Raw genomic sequence first — 10,167 nt, forward strand, 5'->3', positions numbered from 1 at the left:
CAGGCATTGTAGACACGTAAACTAAAACTGCACTTTCTTAACACTAAATGTAACCTAAAATTGCCTTTTCTTTACTTTAAAGAAAACTGAAACTGCACTTTCTTTACTTAAAATGAAACCACAAAAACTTAATTGTAAAAAAATGCACTTTCTTAATTTTAAATTTAACCTAAGCTCAACATTACGTATTTTTCATTTAATCATCACCTGTTTTTTTGCCTTTTTGGCAATTTCAGCATTTTCACTTTCAGGACTTTTGAATAAAAATCTGGCCAAAGAGGTTTGCTTTTGCCTGCCTTTTAAACTGTTACAGAAATGTGACAAACAAGTGTCATTAAAAAGTGCTGAAGCACTACCAGTTGAAACTTTTTCTGGGTGTTTCTTTTCAATGAAACTTGAAAGCTTCTCCCACATTGCCAGCATGTCTCTAATTTCACTTGTTAAATCACTTCCTCCGACTCTACCTCCTCCTCACTACTAATCTCTTGCAGAAGCTCCGTATGTTGCATCATCTGTAGCTCCTTCAACTCCTCAGTTGAGAGTTCCTCCTCATTTTCCTCAACAAGCTTGTTTACATCACCCTCATCTACCGCCAGTCCCATCGACTTTCCAAGGGACACAATCTCCTCAAACGCTTCTACCTTGGTCTCAGTGTCTGGTTCGAATCCTTCAAAGTCCCTGTCTGCAACAACATCAGGCCATAACTTTTTTCATGCCGAGTTCAAGGTTCTTCTTGTAACCTCTTGCCATGCCAAGTCAATAATGCGTAAACATATCACGATGTTGTAGTGATTTTTCCAAAACTCTCGAAGGGTTAGAATTGTATTCTCAGGTACCTCAAAGCAGCGGCAGAACAAGTGCTCTGTGTAAAGCTTTTTATTCTTTTTTTTTTTTTTTTACAGGGACAGAGAGAGATTCAGAGAGAGGGATAGATAGGGACAGACAGACAGGAATGGAGAGAGATGAGAAGCATCAATCATCTGTTTTTCGTTGGGACTCCTTAGTTGTTCGTTGATTGCTTTCTCATATGTGCCTTGACCGCGGTCTTCAGCAGACCGAGTAACCCCTTGCTTGAGCTAGCAACCTTGGGTCTAAGCTGGTGAGCTTTTTTTTGCTCAAGCCAGATGAGCCCGCGCTCAAGCTGGTGACCTCAGGGTCTCAAACCTGGGTCCTCCGATTCCCAGTCCAACGCTCTATCCACTGCGCCACCAACTTGTCAGACCGTGTAAAGCTTTTTAAAGTTGGAAATTACCTGCTGATCCATAGGCTGCAAGATTGAAGTCATGTTGGGTGGGAGGTAGAGGACTTTCACGAATTTGAACTCATCGAGAATGTCATCTTCAAGACCAGGTGGGTGGGCTGGAGTATTATCAAAGATTAGTAACGCTTTCATCAGGAGTTTATTTTCTTGAGATATTTCTTCACTGCAGGACCAAAGACGAGATTTACCCATTCAATAAAAAACTGCCGCATAGGCCCTGGCCGGTTGGCTTAGTGGTAGAGCGTCGGCCTGGCGTGCAGAAGTTCCGGGTTCGATTCTCGGCCAGGGCACACAGGAGAAGCGCCCATCTGCTTCTCCACCCCTTCCCCTCTCCTTCCTCTCTCTCTCTCTCTTCCCCTCCCGCAGCTGAGGCTCCACTGGAGCAAAGATGGCCCGGGCGCTGGGGATGGCTCCTCGGCTTCTGCCCCAGGCGCTAGAGTGGTTCTGGTCGCAACAGAGCGACGCCCCGGAGGGGCAGAGCATCGCCCCCTGGTGGGCAGAGCGTCGCCCCCTGGTGGGCGTGCCGGGTGGATCCCAGTCGGGCGCATGTGGGAGTCTGTCTGACTGTCTCTCCCGTTTCCGGCTTCAGAAAAATACAGAGAAAAACAAAAAACAAAAAAAACTGCCGCATAACCCATGCCCTAGCATTGGCGTGTCACATAACCTGCAGTTTTTCTTTAAGAATCTTGTGAGTCTTAAAGGCTTGAGGATATTTAGAATGATACACAGGCAGTGGCTTTACTTTACAGTCACTGGTAGCATCTGTACACAATACAAGGGTCAGATGGTCCTTCATGGGTTTCTGGCCTGGCAGCTTCTTCTCCTCTGCGGTGATGAAAGTCCTCCGGGACATTTTTTTCCAAAACAATCCTGTTTCATCACAGTTGAACACTTGTTGGGGGATGTAGCCTTCCTTTGCAATAAGCTCAGCAAAACGTACAGCTTCACCATGCCTCGCCACCAAGTGGATGCCAGATCTCTTCTTGAAATTTTCAAACCAGCTGTGACTTGCCTTAAATATATCTTCTGCTGCCTTTTTTGAGGTCAATGGTTCTTTCTTCTTCAAGTCGCCATAAATAATACGAGCCTTTTCGCATTTTACAGTCTCCATCACTGTATCTCCTGCCAGCTCTTTCACTTTCACCCACACCAGCAGAAGCTTCTCCATTTCTTCATATATATTTGTCCTTAATTGGGACAGAATTATAGTTCCTTTCACTGGATTTGTGCTTTTGATGTCATCCTTTTGTTTAAGGACGGTACAAATTGTAGATGTATTGCGGTCGTACAGCCTTGCCAGTTCAATCACTTGTACACCACGCTCATGTTTTTCTATTATTTCTTGCTTTACTTCTATCGACATCATTCTCTTCTTCTTCTCACCACTGTCCTTTACACTCACTTTATTCGGCCCCATGATAGCACACAAAAAAGTTAGTAAAAAATGCAAAAAATGATGCAAGAATGAGTATAGCACACAAGATTCGACTTGATTCTGCAGGTAACACGTGAGAAAAACGAGATTCTGGTGTTGTGTTGCCAATACTAGACCCATGAGCCAACACGCCAACTAGCGGCAGCTTCCCAAATCACTACTCGTATCTCAGAATTTTCCTCGGATCTCTAACAAAGATATGGACTGAGTTGCAGCTCGTATCTTAAAAAATTCATATGTTGATCTGCTTATATCTCAAGGTACCACTGTATCTCTCTCTTCCCCTCCCAAGGCTCTATGGGAGCAAAATTGGTCCAGGCGCTGAGGATGGCTCCATGGCCTCCACCTCAGGCGCTAGAATGGCTCTGGTTGCAGCAGAGCAACACCCCAGAGGGGCTGAGCATTGCCCCCTGGTGGGCATGGCAGGTCAATCCCTGTCGGGCGCATGTGGGAGTCTGTTTACCTGCCAACCCCTCCAACCCTGCTTCTCACTTCAGAAAATACAAAAAAAATTATAAGTGGGACTGCTTTATGACCCAGTGATTCCACTTCTGAGAATATATCCAAAGAAACCTGAAACACTGATTCAAAAGACTATATGCACCTGACCAGCTGGTGGCACAGTGGCTAGAGCGTACACCTTTGCGACTGAGGACCCAGGTTCAAAACCCTGAGATTGCTGGCTTGAGCATGGGCTCATCAGCATGAGTAGGGAGTTGCCAGCTTGAATTTAGGATGACACACATGACCCATGGTTGCTGGCGTAAGCCCAAGGTCGCTGGCTTGAGCAAGGGGTCATTGGCTCGGCAGGAGCACCCCAGTCAAGACACATATGAGAAAGAAATCAATGAACAACTAAGGTGACTTCTCCCCTCCCCCTTCCCTGATGCCCAGTTTGCTGTGAACTGGCACAGAAATAGATCCCAGGCACAGAAGGGGAAAACAGTTGAGGATGCCTGGGCTGGACAATTCAAAAGTTCTCTTCTCTAGGAAATTCTGCTTTAGACCTCTGGTGGAAAAAGTAGGTACTGATATAGGCCAACTAGCTGAGTTTGCCCATATCTGCAAAGGAATCAGCTGCTAAAAGAACATACTTTCCTTCATTAGGGGGAACAGCATCATACAAATTCCAGTGCTTGCCTAGTGACTTGAAGTGGCTGTAACTTAATGCCCAGATATGTGACATGTTATCTCCAAGTTAAATATACTAATTGATTTCCGTTCCTCTGTTGTAGGGGTGGGGACTTCATTGATAGCCCAAAGCCTTTCCCTGATCTAGGTTAGAATTTCTCTGGTTACCCCAGACAGTTACACTCCCAGAGAGCTTTCTCTCTGAGAAGGCCCTTACCTTTTCCCAAGCTTAACAGCCCGCTGCTTTTCAGTTTAAGTTCAAAATGGAAAAGCTGAGCTTCAGAAACAATTGCTTCTGAGTCAGTTACCTCTGATCAGTATGCCATCAATATAATGAGTAATTTCACTATCAGACTTAGAATGCAGATACCTGTTTAAAATCCCACCTTAACAGATTCTGACAAAGGTTAGAGAACTGAAATATCTTGGAGGCAAGACTGTAAAGGTCAATACTGCCCAGTGAGAGCAAACTGCTACTGATGTGTAAATGTATTGGGATTAAGAACAATGCCCTAGTACAATAAACAAAAGGATACTAATCAGGGGTGATTTAGAAAAAAAAACTCCTGTAGAGAAAATGTCAGTCAAGTTATACAAGTTCTTTAGTGTTCTGTAATCCTCAACATTAGAGAAATCCATTTACTTTTCCGATAACCCAGTTGAGAAGTAAAGGGGAGAAGACTGGAGATGGAGACAGACTGCCAGTCACTCCGGTATCAGCTGTGATTTCACTCATGATCCCAGGCCTAGTACTATTTGTTTTTTGTTTTTTTGTTCATTTTTGGAGAGAGAGAGAGAGAGAGAAGAAGAGAGAGAGATGAGAAGCATCGGATGGTAGTTGCAGCACTTCAGTTGTTCGTTGCTTGCTTCTCATTACATGCCTTAACGAGGGGCCTCAAACTGAGCCAGTGACACCTTGATCAAGCCGGTGACTCTGTGCTCAAGCTGGTGAGCCCATACTCAAGCCAGATGAGCCCGCACTCAAGGCAGGAAGCTCAGGGTTTTGAACCCCATTGCCCCAGGTTATTGCTCTATCCACTGTCCCACCACTGGTCAGGCAGCCTGGTACTTTTTTTTGATTGATCATTTTGGTGTAAGACAAGAGAGCTCCATGTTTCTGTTCTTAGCAGCCAATATACTACCCATTTGAGTAAATCCTTTCTCCAACATAGGAATAACTCAATTTTGAAAATGCTCTAATGATTAATAGTATTGTATCAATGTCAATTTCCTGATTTTGTTATTTTATTATGGTTATATCAAGTGTTAACATTAAAGAAAGCTGTCAGAAGGGTATAAGGAACCTTGTTTTATTTTTATGAGTTTAAAATGATTTAAGTTAAAAAAAAAAAAAAAAAGAACAATATCAGTGAGTGATGAAACCACCGAGGAGTGGCCTGACCAGGCGTCGGACTGGACGCAGAGGACCCAGGTTTGAGACCCTGAGGTCGCCAGCTTGAGCGCGGGCTCATCTGGTTTGAGCAAAGCTCACCAGCTTGAGCCCAAGGTCGCTGGCTCGAGCAAGGGGTTACTCGGTCTGCTGAAGGCCCACGGTCAAGGCACATATGAGAAAGCAATGAATAAACAACTAAGGTGTCGCAACGAAAAACTGATGATTGGTGCTTCTCATCTCTCTTCGTTCCTGTCTGTCTGTCCCTATGTATCTCTCTCTCTGACTCACTCTCTGTCTCTGAAAAAAAAAAAAAAAAAGAAACCACCAAGGAGTAAACCACCAAAGAAGATATCTTTGGTCCTCTGTACCCCACATATAGGGTTAGTAAAACCTGCCCAAAGGACTTTAAGGCTACATATCTCTCCCTTTGAGGGACCTCATTCTTCATCTTTAAGGGAAAGCTCCCTACATGCAGAGCAATTAGGTTAAGTGGAAGCTACAGATTTTGAAACAGCCACTAGCTGTCTGGGTACAAAAACAGCTTTGTCCTTATCCTGGTGAGCACTCTCTTGGCTCAGTTCCTAGAACTTTGAACCATGGAAGTTGCCAGGTTGAGTGATTGCCAAGACTTTTGCCCTAGCTGCAGCTGTTACTAGGCAGTTTCAGAGATTCACTCTTTCAGGTGCTACATCAATGGCTTTTGTAATTTTATCAAATCACCAGTAAGCAATGACCAGGGAATTTGACCAAGCAACTGTGGTATGAAGAGAGTGAAACACTGCCCCATGCTCTCTTAATTACTAGTGAAGACGGAAACGTGTTGCTGCCATTGTCATTTTGTAATTCAGTCCCCACCCTAACCCTATCAGTGCAGAAGTTCTATGCTGTACTGCGATCTTACTCTATCGTTGGTTAACCTAGAAATTTAAACATATATGCTTAATTTACCAAAAGTCTCAAGTTAACTAACATCTTTACCTTCTTTCTAAATAATACCAGGTCCTGAGAACATTTTAAATCCAGTCACTTTCTCTCCTGACTGATATGCTTTTGTTTTCATGTATTTTGGTCTATCTTGTCTTGTTTAACCCTACCAGACATTATTACTTTTAAAAAATAAAGTTAGTGATTGTTTAAGTTTACTCATATATTTACTATTTCTACTAGAGATTCTTCCTTTATCTTGAATCTCAGATTTTCCCTTTAGAATCACTTAAAGCAGTGTGTTTTAAACTCTAATGTACATATGAATCATTTGGGAGCTTATTAAAAAACAGATTCCAAACTAGCAGGTGAAGGTTAGGACATTAGATTCAGCATCAACATTTAGTATTGTCAGTGTTTTGGATTTTAGTCATTTTAATAGGTTTGTAATTTTGTTAATCTCCGATGACATATGATGTTAAGCATCTTTTCATGAGCTTATTTACCACGAGGTGTTCAAACTTGTGTGTGTTTTTTTCTGTTGATTTGAGAGTGACGGAGAGTGAGAGTCTGCGAGGCATCAACTCATTGTTTCACTTAGTTGTGCACTGATTGTTTCTTGTACGTGTCTTGCCGTGGGGTCCAACTCACAACTGCTGGTGCAACAGGTCAATGCTTTATCCACTTAGCTATCTAGCCTGGGCCTCTGGTGCCTGTTGTTTAATTGGGTTGTTTCTTTTCCTATTGTTGAGTTTTAAAAGTTATTTCTGTGTTTTAGATACCAGTCCATAATGAGATATGTACTTTGCAGAAATATTTTCCCCCCACAGTGTATGGATTTGTGTTTTCATTCTCTTAACAATGTACCTTTTAAAAAATCAATTCAGCCTGACCAGGCGGTGGCGCAGTGGACAGAGCGTTGAACTGGGATGCGGAGGACCCAGGTTCGAGACCCCGAGGTCGTCAGCTTGAGCACAGGCTCATCTGGTTTGAGCAAAAGCTCACCAGCTTGGACTTGAGGTCGCTGGCTCAAGCAGCAAGGGGTTATACTCGGTCTGCTGAAGGCCCGCGGTCAAAGCACATATAAGAAAGCAATCAATGAACAACTAAAGTGTTGCAAAGAAAAACTGATGATTGATGCTTCACATCTCTCTCCGTTCATGTCTGTCTGTCCTTATCTATCCCTCTTTCTGACTCTCTCTGTCTCTGTAAACAAACAAACAAACAAACAAACAAAAAACCAATTCATTTGAGGCAAATTTATTGGTATCTACCATGAACTAGATGCTGGGATTAAAACATAATAAGAGACTCTTTCCTTTTTAAATTTTTTATTATTCTTTTTATTTTTATTTTTTGTATTTTTCTGAAGTGAGAAGAGGGGAGGCACAGGCAGACTCCCACATGTGCCCAACTGGGATCCACCCTGCATGCCCAGTAGGGGGCAATGCTCTGCCCTTCTGGGGCATTTCTCTGTTGTAACCCAAGCCATTCTAGTGCCTGAGGCAGAGGCCATGGAGCGATCCTCAGCACCTGGGCCAACTCTGCTCCAATGGAGCCTTGGCTGCGGGAGGGGAAGAGAGAGATAGAGAGGAAGGAGAGGGGGAGAGGTGGAGAAGCAGATGGCAACTTCTCCTGTGTGCCCTGGCTGGGAATCGAACCTGGGACTTCCATATGCTGGGCCGATGCTCTACCGCTGAACCAACCGGCCAGGGCCAGCAACTCTTTAGATGTGTAGGGATATCACAATCTAGAGGGAAATACAGACACCCATAAGAAGTAAGAACAAACATGTTATAGTAGCTGCTATACACAGGTATATATAACATGGACTAGGGAACTAGGTACAGAATTGTCAACAGTACGTTATAGGTCAGAGAGAGATTTACAAAGGAAGAGGCATCCATGCAAAGGCAAGAAGTTTGACATGTTGAGAGTAGAGTGGGGTCTTTTAAGAGGGGAACAGTGAGAGACATGGCTAAAAGAAGCAGGAGGCAGATCATTGAGATTTTAATTAGATAAGCATATATGATCAGATTTGCATTTTAGAAAAATTGCTTTGGCATCAGAGTGACTTGACAAAAGATTAAACTGCAAGACCAGGTAGGAGTTAAAAAGACTGCCCAACTGAAAGCATGGCCAGTGTTTAGATATGGAGGAGATAACTTGAGGAAGGAGGTGTTAATAGCATCATCTGGTCTTACTAATGGGTATGACAGGGAGAGGGAGGGGACTAGTTGGAAATCAGCACTCAGGGGTCTTTTGTGCTTCTCCTGAATGCATTTTGCTATGTGTGTGGAGTAATATGTTGTCTCCGGTAGTAAGAGTTTGTTAATATCAGTTATATTCATAATTTTAGATAATGGCCTTCAAACAATACAGATCATAAACTATAGAAATAAGTTGAGTTTCCTAATTCCAGTTTATGTACCTCATATACCAAGTTTTGAATGGTCTTGAATTAAGGTGTGTTTGTGTGATTTAATCATTTCATTATAAACATACATACAAGAGTATATGTCCTAGGTCATGATGTAAAATGTATTTTTCTTCCTGTAGGTTGTAGTGAATGAAGTGGAAAAAACATTGAAATGAAGGGTGTTTATTGTCTAACAATAAAGTACTATATCTACAGTGTTAGATCACAAAAATTCTCTTCTGTTATATATGATACACTTAAGTGGTACTTGACTTTTAGGTTGTCTCTCAATATTCCAGTCTCAGAAAATTACTTCATTTTATGGTTTGTATTACTGTTGTTCATTCTGGTAAAATACATCAACACTTTTTTTATTGCACTTCTGAGTATATATCCAAAGAAATCCAAAACACTAATTCAAAATATATATATATGCACCCCTATGATCATTGTAGCATTACCTACAAGAGCCAAGCTATGGAAGCAACCCAAGTGTCCATCAATAGAGGAGTGGTTAAAAAAAGCAATCTACATAGGTATAATGGAACATTACTTGGCCATAAAAAAGAATGAGTTCTTACCTTTTGTGACAGCATGAATGGCCTTAGAGGGTATTATGCAAGTGAAGTAAGTCAGTCAGAGAAAGACAAATACTACATGATCTCACTTATATGTGGAATCTAAAGAACAATATAAATGCCTGACCTGTGGTGGCACAGTGGGTAGAGCACTGGGCTGGAATGGTGAGGTCGCTGGTTTGAAACCCCAGGATTGCCTGGTCAAGGCACATATGAAAAGCAATCAATGAATAACTAAAGTGAAGCAACTGCGATCTCACTCCGCCTCCCTCTAAAATCAATAAATAAAGTCCTAAAAAAATAAAGAACAATATAAATTAGCAAATAAAGGAGAAATAGACTTGTACGTAGAGAGAACAGACTGGTGGTTGTGGGGTAGGGGCAGTTAGTAGACTAGGTGAAAAAGCTGAAAGGATTAAGAAGTACAAATTGGTAGTTACAAAATAGTCACAGGGATGTAAATAAAGTTCAGCATAGGGAATATAGCCAATAATATTGTAATAACTATGTTACGGTGTCAGGTGGGCACTGGAAATATTGGGGAAACACTTTGTAAAGTATATAATTGTCTAACTACCATGCTGAAATTAATGCAAAATAATGTTGACTATAAACTGTAATAAAATAAACACACAGGCCTGTTCAGTGGCACAGTGGATAGAGCATGGCCCTGGAGTGCCGAGGTCAACTGGTTCAATCCCAGGGCCTCTGGCTCAAGCCCAGGGTTGCTACTCCTGAGGTGGCTGATGCCAAGGTCATTAGTTCAATCACCAGGTTGCCAATCTCAAGGTCACTGGCTCGATCCCGGGGTCACCAGCTCAATCCCGAGGGCACCAGCTCTTTCCCAAGGGCACCTGCTCAACCCCCAGCAGTCACCAGTTCAAGCCCCAGTCAGGGCACATATGAGAACAAACAATGGCACAACTTGGTGCAACAAGTTGATGCTTCTCTCTTTAAAAAAGAAAATTAAAATAAAAAAATGATAAATTTTTTTAAAAAATAATAAAAAATTAGAAAAATATATAT

This window comes from Saccopteryx leptura, chromosome 6, assembly GCF_036850995.1.
Source record: "Saccopteryx leptura isolate mSacLep1 chromosome 6, mSacLep1_pri_phased_curated, whole genome shotgun sequence".
NCBI lineage: Eukaryota > Metazoa > Chordata > Mammalia > Chiroptera > Emballonuridae > Saccopteryx > Saccopteryx leptura.